Source organism: Danio rerio, chromosome 25 (assembly GCF_049306965.1).
Source record: "Danio rerio strain Tuebingen ecotype United States chromosome 25, GRCz12tu, whole genome shotgun sequence".
NCBI classification, from domain to species: Eukaryota; Metazoa; Chordata; class Actinopteri; order Cypriniformes; family Danionidae; genus Danio; species Danio rerio.
This window is the reverse complement of record NC_133200.1, coordinates 38,083,706-38,100,911: the sequence shown is the minus strand read 5'-3', so window position 1 is coordinate 38,100,911 and position 17,206 is coordinate 38,083,706. Positions and strand designations below refer to the sequence as shown.

Genomic DNA, 17,206 nt, shown 5'->3' with positions numbered 1-17,206 from the left:
CTTCTTGAAAGTCTTGTTTTATTTCGGCTAGAATAAAAGTTATTTAAAAACTATTTAAGGTCAATATTATTAGCCTTCTTACGTTATATATCAGTTTTGGATTGTCTCCAGAACAAACCACTGTTATACAACGACTTGTCTAATTACCATAACTTTACCCTAATTACCTTTGCTAAGCCTTTAAATGTCACTTTAAGCTGTATAGAAGTGTCTTGAAGAATATCTAGTCTAATATTATGTGCTGTCATCATGACAAACATACAATAAATCAGTTATTAAAGATGAGTTATTAAAACTATTATGATTAGAAACATGTTGAGCTGTATATATATCAGCCAAATAAAACAAAACAAGACTCCTGAAGGAAAATATAATAGGAAATACTGTTTCCCTGCTTGATTTTAACATCACCTGGGAAACTTTTGAAAACATTTGAATTAACAATTAAAATTTCAAAAAGTAAAAATTTTTCAAGTAACTGCAGCTGTATTGTCAACTGTAGTTATTAACTGTGTTATTAGGCCCACACGGAATCTGCGCGTGCAGAAGTCTGCACATTTTGAGCCCATCATTGAGTCTATGTATTTATTTGTGTAAATGTGTGCACATTTATATTTATGCAGTTTTGTTTTTAATTAATTTCACTAATATTATTGTGCTGTAATAATAGTAGTATTAAAATGTTCACATGATTTCTTTACAATACAGGTTGTAAAGTTTTATTTTCTGTCTTTTAGTAGATGTATTATATGAGAGACTTGCTTTGTTTACCAAATTAGTGGATGTGATTTGATTTGCATTATAAATATTAAATGCAAGTTAAAAATGTGTCACTATTTATTTCACAAATTAAGTTTTTAGTTATGATACTGTCGAATAATCCGCAGATTTTTTTACAAAATTCTCCTCAGAATTAGCTTAAAATGTCCGCAGATTTTCTCTGGCGCTACTTATAGTCAACAGAATGTGTTGTGCGATCAAAATAAAGTGGAATCAGAGCTGAAGTGCACCACTGAAAGCCGCGCAGCTTATAAAAATACACTTCTGCATTTGCCTTCCCACAGGAGCTTTGATTATCCATAACCTGTATAATGGAGCTGTGGCAGCAGCGGCTGTGGTTTGGAGCGCGTCTGGAGGCCGGATGGGGAACGCTGCGGTCTGGACTGGGGTCCCACTGGGGGAAAAGGGACTCGGAGGTGAGACGCAGAAAATAAGGCAGAGATTGGGGTCAACTCTCAGCACGCTAAACCTTTAGCCCTTCACTTTACACCGCTTCGCCTCAAGAAGACAATTTAACACATGATATATTACATATACATAACACAACATGTCCTTAAAATCCCTGTTTTCAAGAGGAATTAAATTCAGAAGTGTTCAAACTATTCTCCCACTTTACCACAGTCAGCATGATGCTTATATGAACTCAAATTATTGGCAGACCAAATGCTCCGATAAATACTATAGTAAATACTATAGTGTTTTTAAACCGTACAATCATACAAAGTATTTTACTGTATGTATTATTGTAGTTAAACTCTGTTGATGAATACTACAGCGTAACTGTAGTAAACTGTAATAAATATTGTAGTATACTTAAATTTTTACTATGTGCTTGGTTGTAGACTATATCAATAAAGTGTTTAGACTTTAAAAACACTGTTGTAATACATCGAGCCACTAAACATTGTACCTATGACATTTTTCAACAGGAGGAAAACGTGAATTACTTTCAAACACTTTAAATATATTCTGTGTTGGTAAATGCAAGGCTAATGATGAAATCCAGGCATAATGCTGCGTTCACACCAGACGCGGAAGAAGCGTCACGTGCGAGTGATTTACACGCTAAGTCAATGCAAAGGCGCGAATAGACATCCTGCAGTGCGATACACACGAATGAAGTGGCGCTAATGACGCGATTTGGGCGAATGAAGCATCACTAATGATGCAATTTGCACGAATGAAGCAGCGCTAATGACGCGATTTGCGCAAATGAAGCAGCGCTAATGACGCGATTTGCGCAAATCAAGCATCGCTAATGACGCGATTTGCGTGAATAAAGTGGTGCGAGTTGAGCGTTTTGCGCTATTGACGCGCTTAACGCGTTTCGCATGAATCGCTCGACTTTGAAAATCTGAACTTCGGCGGACATTCACTCTGCATTAACCAATCAGTAGCTTGCTCTTGTGAGGGGGTGATTCTGATGTAGCGCCTGCTGTTGGTGTCCCAAGGGAAAATCCTCCAGCCGACACCGTCTGCAGTCCATCAAACTTGGCTCGGCTCAGTCAGAAGCAGAGCTGAAAGCCTCCGTCATCTAGGTCAGCAGTTCCCAAACTTTTCAGCCCGCGACCCCCAAAATAACAATACCAGTGACTCGCGACACCCAATATCTTCTGAGGTGGTTATAAATAAAGAAACCTTGCATGCAATGATGCAGACACACCAATTACATTTTTTTAACGTGTGTCAGTGCTTTAAATGTGCCAGAAAGTATAACCTGGTGTTATAAAATCAAAATGCATCTGACGCTATTGCTGCCTTTAATATAATGTAATTACCCCAGGGGTCGCAATCCAATAGAACTAGTAACTATAAGCTACTATAGTAACTATATAGTATATAGTAACTATAAACGACTATTTTTATTTTCAGCATAGCGATTGATAAAATATGTTAATTCTTTTGGTTTAATAAAAATAAATAGATTTTTGGAAATCACCAGGCGACCCCCCCTTCATTGCCCCCCGACCCCCACTTTGAGAACCACTGATCCAGGTATAGTTCTGGAGAAGTTTATGAACTCACAGAGCTGGATGCACCTCAGAAAGGATCTAGTGGACTCAGACACGACTCCAAACAAATCTACGCTGTTTTTCAGCCTTCATAAACCACATAAACACAGCTATTCTCTCAATAAAATCCATGTTAGCCACTTAGCAACGAGTCACCGGGCAGACAGAAGCCCTGCCCGTCACGCAAATCCGTGTCTGATGTGCAAATGAAGCGAGTAAACTCCTAAAACTCCTAATGTTCATGCTTCTATTTATGCGTGATTTGGGCGATTTATTCACGTCTTCGTGTCTAGTGTGAACGCAGAATAACACAGGACAACGTTTCAGATGACTGTTCTAGAGCCTACAGCTAATCAATCTGACAGATTCTGGAGTGCATTGCAGCTCTAAAGAACATTATAAATGATCTTAAATAAAACAAATACATTTATAGAGATGGTGTATAAGTATATAGTTTCACTCATCTGGGAAATGGAGGCAACTTGAATGGTTTGTGAGCACAATTAAGTGCACACAGCACGCCATATCATCTGATAATTCGAGGATTCACACTTAGCTGATGATTGATAATAAAGCATGTTTGGCATGCTTTATTTCAGAGCCTGAGCCGAGAATATCCTTGAGGCCGGGGCTCCCTCCCGTTTTAAGGGTGAGAGGAGAGTTTGAGCTTAGATAGGTCTCGAGAACTCCCCTGCTTGTGAACGTGCTGAGATGTATCTGGCTAAGAGTTGTCTTAAGATGCTATTTTGAAGTCGTCAATTTACTTATTGTGTATGTCTTTGGACGTTGAAAGGAAGCCAGGAAACCCGAGGAAAACCTGTGTGAACATAGGAAGAACATGCAAACAGTGGCGTTCCTGCTGTGAGGCAACAATGCTAACCACTGGGCTGCCATGCCGCCCTATCAGAGAAGGGGAGGAGTAGGGGTTTAAGCAGGGGTTCTTCAAGACGAAGATGACTGGAGTAGAAAGCTCTGTTTTTTTTTTTTCATAGTGTGTCAGTATTCATCTGATTGGTGCAATATACGGAGCTGGGGTCCGTTCTTCGTACCTCGCTTAAATGATCTAAGATGATTTGGCAGATCCTGGATCTTTTAATCTTGATAACTGATCTCTCGCTAATTTGGTTCTTCAAACAAGTTCGCAAATTAGATTAGAATGTCTGGATGAACTGATCTGAGATCGCTGCGTGTGTTGTGAAGGACAGATCTATCGATTCTCGAAATCATGATCAGCAATGCAATGATTGGCTGACGGCACAGCAGCGTAATGACATCATCTGATTAATATTCAATTATCCATGTGAGCAAAATTACATCAAATGAGCAGTAAACGGCTTGTTTAATATGACACGCAATAACTTTCCACATTTGTTGTGAGCTGCAGGCTTTACACTTTCATTTGTCAAGACAAGAGTATTCATCATGTATTTCAATGCAAATCAATGTATTTAGTTTCACATTTAGAAAATATTTTCTTTATTATAGTAGCCGTTTTTTAATCGGTGTAAAGAATAACTGGTTGTTTACAAAAGCATTTTCATATTGGTAAAGGCATCTGAAACTTTTGTGAAGCATCAAATCACCGGCATATAAACTATCAAATCATGTTTATGACTGCATAAATGTATTATTGCTTTAAAAAAAAGTCACATATTCTGCATTTCTATTATACACAATTTGTACTAAAGCGATCTAAAAAGTTCATATCAATAAGTTTTCTCTTTGCACCACCAGGCGGCAGTCTTTGTACTTTCATTTCGAGGGTGCAGATTGCATAAGTTTTATTAATATGTATAACTTTATTTATTTTATTTATGACTTTAACTTTATATATATTTATATAGTTTAAAAATATGTACCATTTTCCCAAGTGTATATAACTACTACTGTAAGAAAATATCAGAATTGGGAACATATTTCTGTATTATCTTTGCTTGAACTGAGCCGATCTAATGTTTATATGAATTGAACCTGCTCCCGATCAGGTTTGATCTAGCAGAACTGTTGCCATGACAACAACTCTCGGATCAGCTTTGAAGAACGAAACGATCCTGGATCATGTCAAATCGTCAATATCCAAATCCAGCTAACTGAGTAATCCACGTACGAAGAACGGACCCCAGATGCGACACCAGTCGGGATCAATCGTAAGCATGTAATCCTCTCGAAACTAGTTTATAAATGAACCACATTTGTAGGAAATAATTCCAAAAGACAACTGACTGTGTAAAGCCACGTAAAACAACACAACGATACGATGCATATGCAGAGTTCAGCAGCTAATCAGCTGGAATAACATGACGGCAACCAGCAAAACCTAGCTGTCACTCAAGAGGCCACACCCTTAATTATGCAGACTTAATATAACTTTAATATAAACGAAATGGATGAGTTATAAAAAAAAAAATCACCCCCTCACAGTTGTCATGAAGGGATTAGCTAAATCTAAATTATCGTTTGCACCAGGCTGTAAACATGTTTTTATGAGCTCCATTGCAGCCACTGAACGTCTGGAGCCAGCCCCCAGTGGCCAGTCGATGAATTGCAGTTTCAGTTACTTCCGTATTAGCTTCAAAAGGGAGAACACCATCCTTCAATTGCTTTCTATTTCCAATTATTGGTTCAGGATATCAGCGTAAGCCTCAAGCCTTACAGTCCCCATCACAAAACTAAACAAAAATAACAACTAATAACGTTAAACAGTGCTAATAGCTTCTTAAAAGTGCTAACCACTCTGGCGATACAGTGTTGTTTATATGATAATGACTGATGAAGGTTACTAAAGAAAGAGAAACACACTTGACGGTTAAGCTAGAAATGGATGAAGCTGTTCTGTGTTGCGATAGTGTGTGTGTGTGTGTGTGTGTGTGTGTGTGTGTGTGTGTGTGTGTGTGTGTGTGTGTGTGTGTGTGTGTGTGTGTGTGTGTAGGTGCTATGATGAGCACCAGCTGCTGTTTGTTTACTGAGGGCAGATTCCAGCAGTCACGCTCACACTTAGGCCTTAGGAGCTAATGGTAGCTACAACACACTTTATATTATTCCTAAAACTATCCCCAACCAAATAAAAAAAAGATTGACATCATGAGATTTATAGTCAAATACAATTAGGCTGACTTGTTTGCGTTTTATATTGTGCCAACCACATCGGATGCTAGTTTCGAGGACATTATAGCCAAATCTGCACACACAATAATAATAATCATTTATTCATTATCCTTCGGCTTAGTCCCTTTATTGAACAGCGATCGCCACCGTGGAATGAACCGCCAACTTATCCAGCATATGTTTTACACAGCGCATGCACTTTCAGCTGCAATCCAGTACTGGGAAACACACACACTTATACACTACAGCCAATTTAGTTAATTCCCCTAAATCGCTTGTGTTTGGACTGTGGGGGCAAAAAGTTGATAAAAGTGTGAGTAAAAAATAATCGACCCCCTAGGCGATCTAAATCCAGCATTTCTACGATTTTGCCAATCATATTATCAAGTTCAGGAGAGAAGCAAAGGCGACTGCACGAGTTTTTTCATTGTTTCACACACCGCCTGCTCAGTTACATTGACACCTCCAAATGATGTTGAATGCATCACATACTGTATTTATAAGGTATAATTCACCTAAAAATTTAATTTTTGTCATCATATAATGATGTTTTCGCGATCGGGAAATCACAAAGTGAGCTGCTGACCGTGAGCTGTTATCACAGAGAGGGCGGGCGCGTGCTCTACTTAATGATAGACGCGCGCGCGTCTACTTTAGTGAACAGAACCTGCATATGTTGCGAGTAATACAGTTGTAAATAATGTTCCGTTTGTGGCACAGAGTGATCGTTTGGGAGCCGCCCGCGAAGTATGAACAAGCATTTAGCTTCAAAATGAAACCGAAAGTGTGCACTTCATTTAAATAATCATATCGCATTTTAGAGTTATGATTACAGCAGGAAGCATTTGATATGTTCTTTCTTTCATAGCGAACCCACAGTTGTGCATGAAAATAAATGTTTACAATGTCAGTATAACTACTCTACTATATATTAGGGTTGTAACGGTATGAATTTTTCACGGTATGATAATCGTCTAAAACAATACCACGGTTTGACGGTTTCGCGGTATACGGTATGTTACAAATGTTACAAAATAATAGAACAGTAAAGCAAATTTGACTTTTTCCAAATAATATATTTTTAGTTACTATAAACAACACCACTTACAATGAACAAATAAAAAAAATAAGAAAATAATAAATAATGTGTCAAAGTCCAAATAAAGTCCAAATAAACATGGTGCAAATCCTCAGTAAAAAATAGATATAAATATTTACTATACTATAAATAGTTACATAACGAAACTAGATTCAATATGGAACATCCTTAGGTTTTATGTGCCAGATGGATATGGTTGTCTGTGGATATGGATTTGGATATGGTTGTCTGCAATGCAGACAAACAGCTGCACCTTCATTTGCGTCTTTTGAAAACAGCAAGAGCAGCAGTTCGTCTTTGCTGTGTCACTGTTTTGTCATGTTTCTGTGCTGCTGTGCATGCAAAAGTACTTATTATGAGAATTATTTCATGCAAAACTTTTTTTTTTTGCGTTTTATTTAGCCGCGCATAAATGTATGCCTATCTCTCATTCTGTGTTGTTCAAAAAGCTCAGTGTTGGTCCACAAACAAAAGCGAAACCTATGCTTATTAATTGTGATATAGCGAGTTTGAACCAATCTGGGCATGGAGGAGGGACAATGCATCAATGTATCATGTCTGATTTGTCCGGAGACACAGTGACGAGCGTTTCTTTGTCAAATCAGCGTTGTCAAATTTTGATGACGTAACCGCACTGATTCCGGAGCCTCTGAAAGCCTCAGTTATGTGATACAGCACTGGAAAGCTGAGATTCTCTTCTTTATGCCAATCTTTGAATTGTATGAATCGGATCAGCGGATCAAAACTTATTAAACATTTAAGAGCAATAATTATTTTAAGCCGCGGGCGGCTGTCTCGGTCTTTAAGGGTTAAAACCGTTGATATGCAATTGTTCATGGTATGATAATCGTGCACGTTCAAATCGTGGTAGACCGTCATACCGGTATATTGTTACAACCCTACTATATATTGCTAATTATAATCTGATAATGGCAAATGTCTGATTTTACCATGCAGTGAATAAATTTGTCTAATATGACAGATTGCAAGCATATATCTCAAACATAATAATTCAACATCAGAATTATTAAAAGTAAAATAGAATTATTTATAGAAACCAGTAGACCTACACATAATATTATTATCGAGGTTGTGCCATATGTTTGTTTTTACCATACCTTTATTTTACATCTACAGAATCGTGAGAGAATCGTGATCTTTATTTTAAGCAAAAAAATCTCGATACTCATTTTAGCCAGAATCGTGCAGCTCTACTACAGAGTGAGAGAACACAAACATAAGAGTGCAATTAAAGCTTCTGTCGAGTGAAAAACATAAGCCGAGTGCAGATTTAATAAATCATAAACTAGTGTATAAACTACACTATTCACAACCCAAACCGTGGCTTTACTGAAATCTTCTTGAATGTGATTTGACGAAAGCTTTCATGACTGTATTAAACATGTTAAAAGAAACATTTCAGCGCTCCACAACAGACAAGGGAAATATTTAAATAAAAGTGAGTTCAACTAGAAACCCCTGGGCTGCAGCTGAAACTAAAAACTATGCTGCAGTTAAGGAACAGCTTGCTTATTGATTCATTGTGATCCGCTGATTATAATCCTACACAGACATACTGTAGTACGATTATTGTGTTTAAAGGTATTGTTTGAAGGTATTCATCAAGCAATAGCATACAGAAGTCTTGGCTTACGTTCTTTAATCGAATGTTTCGGCTGCTGTGGCTTTAAGGGAGCTAATTGTTGACTGGTTGGAAGCTTCTGTATATTATTTCTGCTAAAGTTTGTCACTCATCTGTAGGGTCCACATTAGAGTTACTGGACGATACTGGAAAAATGTGCAATATTTGAGTTGAGTAATGCGACGATGATACTTCTTATGATGTAACGTTTCTCTCTGTTTTAGCTACTGCTTTTTAAAGTACACATGAAATCAAAACCAACAATATTGATGTTGTTAGCTCACGTTGCTAGTTTTGTGCTGAACAATTTATCTGTGCATGTCATTAAGACAAAAACAATAGTCTGCCCTTGTTATCTTTAATTAAAATCGGAAAATGCACTTCCTGATTGTTTCCAGGTTAAGTCTTAAACTGCGTCCCAAATCGCATACTTATGCACTATTCTACGCTATTTTGTAGTATAAATAGTGTAAGTAGTGTGTTCACACTGAAAACTCTAAAAATAATAAGTGCACTTTAATTACCTGGATGATGCACTCATTCAGCCGCTAAAGTGAAGTGTGTATTGATGGACACTTCACGCACTCAACGACCGCAGGTTTGCTTGCGTAACGGAAGGGGCGGAGCTATCGGACGCACATGTTGATAACTTTATTTATTTTGGATTGTGAAAGCAAAATTCTCCTAAAGTGATTATAGCGCCTCCCAATGGTGACTGCGGTTATACTCACGGCAGGTATTATTTGATAATTCGTTCGTTTATTTCACTGATTTGGCAACCGTCAAACGTCATCAGGGAAACGGTTTGAATTTCCGCTTAGTAAAAAAACATTAGTGTGCCATTTGGGACGCCACTACATACATATACTGTCCTGTTGAGTGTGTAAGTGCATAAGTACATAGTGCATGAGTGTGACATTTGGGACGCAGCTTTAGATTAGGTCTGTCTGATGTATTGGGTGGGGCTAACTTACTTAACCACGCCCCTTCAACTGTCAGGGCTATGACAACAAACAGTAATGGTGAGCAGGAGGAGTGTGTTAGCTTGTAATAACTCTCCCCAAACCCTTTTCCACATCTTTCTGAATGAAACACCTACTTTTTTTTATCATTTATTATTTAGTTTCTGTAGGAACTGCGTCACAATACAACAAAAAAATTTTTAAAAATGGTCGCCACTTCCAGTTCGTGTAGAATTGAAATAATTTATGTATTTAATGATATTAAAATAAACAGGTAAATATATATTTTTAAGATGTAATTCAGATTATGAACTGTCGAGGTGCAAATATTTAGTCTTTAAAACATTAGAAATGAGTGAAAACCTCGCCGTATTTTCTGACTCGTCTTGACTTGTCGTTTTTCACTCATTAGGGTTTGTCTTCAGCTCTGGGGTATTTTTCTGCCGCTCCAGCCAATAGCAGAACAGCAGCTACTGTGGAGGCGGGGCTAACGATAGTAAGGCCTCATTTGATTGTTCAAATTTAAAAACCTTACATACAGTATACTATTATCGCGAAGGGGGACGCAGTGTTGCAGTAGGTAGTGCTGTCACCGCAAAGCAAGAAGGTCGCTGGTTCAAGCCCCGGCTGGGTCAGTTGGCATTTCTGTGTGGAGTTTGCATGTTCTCTCTGCGTTCGTGTGGGTTTCCTCCGGGTGCTCTTGTTTCCCCCACATTGGGTAGGCTAAATTGTCCATAGTGTATGAGTGTGAATGAGTCTGTGTGGATGTTTCCCAGGAATGGGTTGAGGCTGGAAGGGCATCCGCTGGGTAAAAACCTGCTGGATAAGTTGACTGTTAATTCCGCTATGGCGACCCTGGATTAATAAAAGGACTAAGCTGAACAGAAAATGAATGAATGAATGAATGAATGAATGAATGAATGAGTATTATTGCGATAATCTAATTTTTTTTGCATTATAATGCACAGCTCTACTTTCAAGAACAAGTTTTGAATGTTTTGAAACTGAATTTATGATTTTGTTAGATTTCATTGCAGATGAGCAATTTAATTCCAGCATTATGGATTGGACGTTTGCAGTAGAAACGTGAAACCTCTATATGTTAACTGTATGAAACTTTTGTTTCTATTTTCCAAAACAATGAACAGGGTTAGAGAGAGGGATCAGAGTTAAGGGATCAGAAAATTATCAATCTCTAAACATGTTTTATACTTTAAGTGGGGGAAATAAATGTGTAATGCGTTTAACCAAATATGTAATGAAGTTTACAGTATACAAAATACTTTGTACAAACACTGTGAATTAAACAGCACAACCCAAAAGAAATAACACTGGACTCCTAGTTAATCCAAACTTGGATTAGAGTTTGGTTTTTGTAAAACTATAATCTATTTATTTTATGATACATTTTTGCATTTATAAAGAAAGAACTTTTGTATGCTTGAATTGTATGCTTGGAAAAGTTTTGCAGAATTTGATGTTTCATTCATTCATAAAGGCATTTGGTTGCATGGGCGGCTCTGGCCCTAAAAAAGCACTTTCCTGGAGAGTTCAGCTCCAACACTAACAAAACACATCTGAACAAGCTCTTCAGGATTCCTAGAAAGCTGCAGGCTGGTGAGTTTGATCAGGGTGGGAGCGAAAATCAGGAGAAAAGTGGATCTTTGGGACTAGAGCCTGCTCAGGACTACGGCTATGACTGTTTTGGACATCTAGTTGGATCCACAGACACTGGAAGTGGGGTTTCTACTGTAAATTTATCACAATTTTGATTTGATTTAATATTTATTGCTGTAAACTTCATTTGAACAACTTTAAAGGCAGTTTGTGAACTCTCAGATTCCAGATTTCACCCCAGTAAATGGCCAATTATTGCTGTGCTCTAACAAATTATATATCAATGGAAATCATATTTAAATCTCAGTTTACAAAAATGTATGGTTCTGCCTTGTTTTGTGATTCCAGGGTCACAAATCAGGTCTGAGGGTTATTCCCAAATCAGAAAAAAGTTAAGAACAAATAAAATAAAATGAAATAAAATAAAATGAAAAATTTCCAAATTTTATAAATAAAAAATAAAAAAATAAATAAAGTAAATAAATAAAATAAGAAATACATTTTTTAAATTTACTTTTACTTGTTTTTCATTGCAGACAATATGAACACAAAAAATTTGTTGGTTTATCTGGTCAACTTCATTTAATTTGTAGATATCCAAAAAAGTTGTGACAGGAGCAGTTTATTGCTGGTAATCAGCTTAATTGGTTAAATAATGATGTGATTTGAAACAGGCGACGTCAACAGATGATTGGAGTTGTGATTTGGTACAAAAGCAGCATCCAAGAAAGGTCTAATCCTTTAGGAGCAAAGAAAAAGTTTGCCAAAAACGAGAAACTTATTGAAACGTTTCAAAACATCGTTCCTCAAGGAAAGAGAGGAAGACATTTGGATATCTCACCTTCAACAGTGCAGAACATCATTAAGAGATTTAAGGAATCTGAAGTAATTTCAGTGTGTAAAGGACAAGGGCCAAAGCCTAAGCTGAACAATCCTCAAGAAGATCCTCATTCATCTATAAGCCAAATCACCACATGGGCTCATGGCTACTGAGGCAAACCTGTCAAGTAGTTACACCAACACAAGCCAGCTAAAACTGTACTGCGCCAAAAGGAAGCCCTATGTTAACAGTGTTCAGAAGCGCCGTCGGCTTCTCTGAGCTGGAGTGGACCATCACAAAGTGAAAACGTGTACTGTGGTCAAATAAATCAGTATTTCAGGATTTTTTTGGGGGAAGAAATGGATGCTGCATGCCAAGGAAACTCCAAACCAAGGAAGAAAAGGATCATCCAGATTGTCATCTGTCATGGGGTTGTGTCAGTGCCCTTGGCAAAAATATCTTGCAAAAGTACATTGAGATTCTGGAGCACAATATGCTGCCTTATTCTCCAGGGACACCCATGCATATTTCAACAAGAGGAAGAGGATACAGGTACTTGACTGGCCTGCCCACAGTCCCGACCTGAATCCAATAGAGAATGTGTGGCGCATTTTTAAGTTGTGGTGTAAACGTGTGGACCGCATAGGATATTGAACTGGAGCAGACTATTCATACAGTGCACTACTGGTACGATTTGATACAGAGAGCTGGAAACAAACAAAGATGACACGACAAGCATAAATAATACAACAAAAGCCCATTCCCAGGCAAAGAACCAATTAATCAAGAGCAAAAATATCTGACAAAATTTATGGTAGAACTATTGCTCACAGCTTTCCAATGTGATCTCTCTTGTTTTTTTTTTTTGTATAACTCTGCCAGCACTGATTGCTGCCTGTGCAGAAATGTAATACATATTCAACATTAGTCCTGAAATAAAGCTGTCATCATAAGTACATCACCGCTAATTCACAACGATTGCATTTTAAAAGCAAACACATTGGCATCTCTTTCTTCTAGCTTTGCATAATCGCACACAAACATCCTCCAGTGTAATTTCCCACATTTGGCACATGAAGGCTGAGATATGAGTGATATTGGTTAATTTTAAACACCAGGGACATTTTCTGTGAAATCGAACAAAGCCAATGCATTAATCAAAGCCCAAGTAGATACATCGGGCAGATAAAACAGCATCTTACTTAAAAATCAAAGAGTTATGTATTTATGTTGTTGTTGTGGAGCAAAACTGCAGAAAGTGGATCCATATGAAGAGTTCCTGAAGGACTCAGATCTGGTAACCCTAAACCATTAGCAAAGGCATTCTTTCCTTGAGCTTTTAACCTCCAGCATGACTACAACCCTGAATGTGAGGAGGAAAAAGAAAACAGTCGCCGCCCAGGGGGGATTGTGGGTAGAAAACATCTATAAGCGCTTCATTGTTCTGGTTAGGAATTAAAATGTATCATCAGCCCTGAAAGTCAGTGTTGTTTTTGGTCTTCATGGTAATGGACGCTCTACATTTAAAGCTGTTCGCCAGCAAACGTCCCGGCGTTTTTCGTAGGGCTGGCAGCAGGAAAAGGTAGATTGTGTTTCTTTGTATATTTCTGCAGCAAGAGCTTGATTATTCCTCCACATGGCAGAAAGAGAAAGAGCCGCTCTGTTCTAATGGCGCAGGAAATGCCAAATCTCAACCAGCTTGTTTAATCACTCAAACCTCAGTCATACAGAAGTGGACGTCAGCAGGAGCCGCTGAAAAAGAGCAGTCTGCTGAAATAAAGCATCTTGGCAGCAGCTGTTGCAAACAAAAGAGTCAAGCGTATGACATTCAGCCTGAAATGCTCAAAATCTGTGTGAGACTGAAATAATATGTCGTTTTTTTTTTTACTGATGTGATGTTTAAAAGGACTTTTAGCTATAATCGGATTAATTGCATTTATACAACAGTTCTGTCTGCTTCTTGAATCTGATTGGCTGATAGCTGTGAGATATATCAGCACTCGTACAGCCCCTTGTGTATTTCTCCACCCACTTAAGTGGCAGGCAGGGGACTGCAGTTTGACAAATATTGCAGCTGTTGGACAACATCATGTACTCCTGAGGCTTTTCAGTCGAGAATGTAGTCGTTTAGATTACAGCTGTGCAGTTTATTTATAAGGATAGTGCCTATTTTAAAATTATTTATAATTTCAGAGATTCAGTGCTTTGGTGGCCCTCAGCCTGTCATACTTAGCAGAGCAAAGACGGTCGACACTCTGCCACAAGATGGCGACAGAGCTGTATATAAAGTCCTTAGGGGAGAAAAAACTCTATGTAAATATCTAACCCAGGCTCATTGTGGAAACGTAGCACCGCGGACGTTTCTGGAGACCACGAAATACGTCCCGGGAGGTAAGTATTTGTGCAGTTTTTGTCTTCGCGACTCCGTGAGAGGCCGCTGTGCTGCACTTTTTCGCATCTCGAACACCTCTCGGGAGTGCGTGCCGTTCTCGCGCGAAAAGCCGCCGGAGGCTGCTGTCGAGCGACCGGCTGTCTGACTGACTGAAAGACCAATCGGCTGACCCAGCCACCCTTCTCCTCCTCCTTCCCTAAACCCATGCAACAATTTACAAAAGCCGTCCAGAAAAGCAAAAAAAAGCAAAAGCCCTCGTCCGATTTTGAGCGAGTTTTCAGATTTCGCTGCATTCTCGCCCCGTCACGAACTCATTCGCTTTTATTTTTTGGATTCTGTTTTTTATCTTACCTGATGTCTGAAACCGCTCTTTCCCAGACTCGAACCCGGTCGTCGCCGCTGGTGGCTCTTCCGTGCCTTCGCTCCGCTGACGTAACACTACGAGCTAAGCGGAAAAACTAGTTGCGGCAGGAAAGCCCTCCACACGTCACAGCCTGCGAGCGCAAAGAAGAGAAGCGACGTCACACCGCCCGTAGAGTTCGCTCGAAAAAACTAAATGCGGCCATATGTACATCCGGCCACGTAAAATGTGGCCTGCAGAAACGTATGCGGGGCTACGTTTTTAGAATGAGCTTGGGATGTAAATTTCAAACTACAGCTGATCAAATCATTATAAATCAGGCAAATAACATTCTACATACAAAAGAGAGAGATCAGCTTAAATTGGCACTCACTTGATTTGATTTTATTGACTATAATTAATTGTATGTTTTGTACTGTAAGTGTGTATTGTATTATTTTTTATTTGTTAAACTTGTTACAACTTCCTGCAAAGGGGCTACAGATGTAAATTAGTTTGATGGCTAACTCTGGCACAACATGTCAGGTTGTACATTGTCCCTCTATTAATTAAAAAAAAAAAAAAAAAAAAAAAAAAAAAAATATATATAAATATATATATATATATATATATATATATATATATATATATATATATATATATATATATATATATATATATTGACTTTGTAAAAGTAAAACCTTTGAAACCTGATTAACCGATTAAAATGCCTAGTTTATGTAATACAAGTATTTGTTGTCATGTCTTTGTAATCTTTTTTTGCACACAAATGCAAAAAAACAAAACAAACATAAAAAATAAGGTACCACTTTAAAAATCCACACACAATGAATAATTTGTTAAGCATTAGCGTCTAGTGAATTCATTATCTGTTAAGCATTAACTCTACGTTAATAAACATTAGTAAGCAGTTTATTACTGCTGCTACAAATGCTGTATTCTTGACATATCCACATTTATAATGTGCTTAATAATTATCCTTTCATAATTAGCGACTGGTTGATTTTTCATTACAAAATTAAGCATCGCATTATTTACAAACAATTAGTATTTAAGAGCAGTTGGAAGTTTTTAAGATGATTCAGAATGAATTAGTAAAGAATGAATAAACTATTGAAGTCATTGTTTATATATCGTATTATTCAGGCATGTAATAATTACCATGTATGTTAATAAATGCTTTATTAACTCAGCTTCATGCAGTTTTGTGACCTAATCTAAAGTGAGGACTATTCATGCTTTATAAATCCCTTATAAAGGACAATTGAAGAGTCGATATCAAATAAACAACAAGCTTTAATATCTAAAAAGTGAAATTACTGTAAAGTTTAAACACTGCTGAATAACAGGAGTGTCAAACTATAATATAAAATTGGATAAAACAACAACAATATTATAAAATAGGATGCAATGTTTAAACTGTACAGTAATTTTATTTTCAATACGGTTGCAAAGATTTATTTTTTATTTGATGCAGTTTCGTTTGTGTATCCTCAAACCAATAGAAATGAATAATGTTCTTCTGTCCTGTTTAGAGTTTAACTAAGCCTTTAATTGTCCTTTATAAGGGATTTATTAAGCATAAACAGTCCTCACTTAAAATTAGGTCACAAAATTGGATGAGGTGAGTTAATAAAGCATTTAGTAACATGCAAATAAGCTATTAGTATGGCTGGATAATATCAATTATAAATGTTAATTTCAATAGTTTATTAGTCATTTACTAACTCATTCTGAATTCTTAAAAAACAGCCAACTATGCTTAAATAACTGGTTTGTAAAAAATGCAATACTAAATTTAGTAATGAAAAATTAATCATTAATAAAGTATGCAAATACAATTATTAAGCACATTATAAATGTGTTAAGTCAGGAGTAAAGCGTTTGTAGATGCAGTTATAAACTGTTTACTAACTCTTATTAACGTAGAGTTGTATGTTACCAAAAACAATAAACCCAGCGGTTGGGTTTGTCTATATTTCACCCATTTGGGTTTAAATAAATCAATATTTTTTTTTTACTAATTTAATTACATTTTACTATGACTCTGTACAGTACTGTATTATGTTTTTCAGCAGAATCACAGCAGAGATTTTAACGTCGAATTAACCTCAATGATTTTGTCTGATTCTAGTTTTCTTTGTCAAATACCACATCTAATGTTTTTCACCAATGTTTGCTGGTGAAAATTATTGGCACCTTTTCATTCAATGAGTAGATAGTAATGGGAGCGTTTTCCCATTACAGAATCTGTCAGGATCTCTGGTTTATGTTGGCAAAACTCATTTTAAAATGACCTTATGCAAGTCTGAGCTCATTATCAAGTCTAGAAATGATCAAAGCAGTGATTGATTTGCTTTTGGACTTTCAGCAGTGAAAATTAAATTAAACTGAACTTCAACTCTGAAAACTGAAC

The 17,206-nt window shown here is 37.2% G+C and overlaps 1 protein-coding gene across 2 annotated transcripts in view; it reads left to right on the top strand.

Moving 5' to 3' along the window:
* Positions 1 to 17,206, top strand: part of slc5a12 (solute carrier family 5 member 12) — a 53,411-nt gene that overhangs the window by 6,567 nt on the left and 29,638 nt on the right. For both annotated transcript variants that reach the window (XM_068217337.1, XM_073941857.1), the window contains exon 3: positions 1,065 to 1,196. The gene's annotated coding sequence lies outside the window, so the exon portion shown is untranslated. The remainder of the gene's footprint in view (positions 1 to 1,064; positions 1,197 to 17,206) is intronic.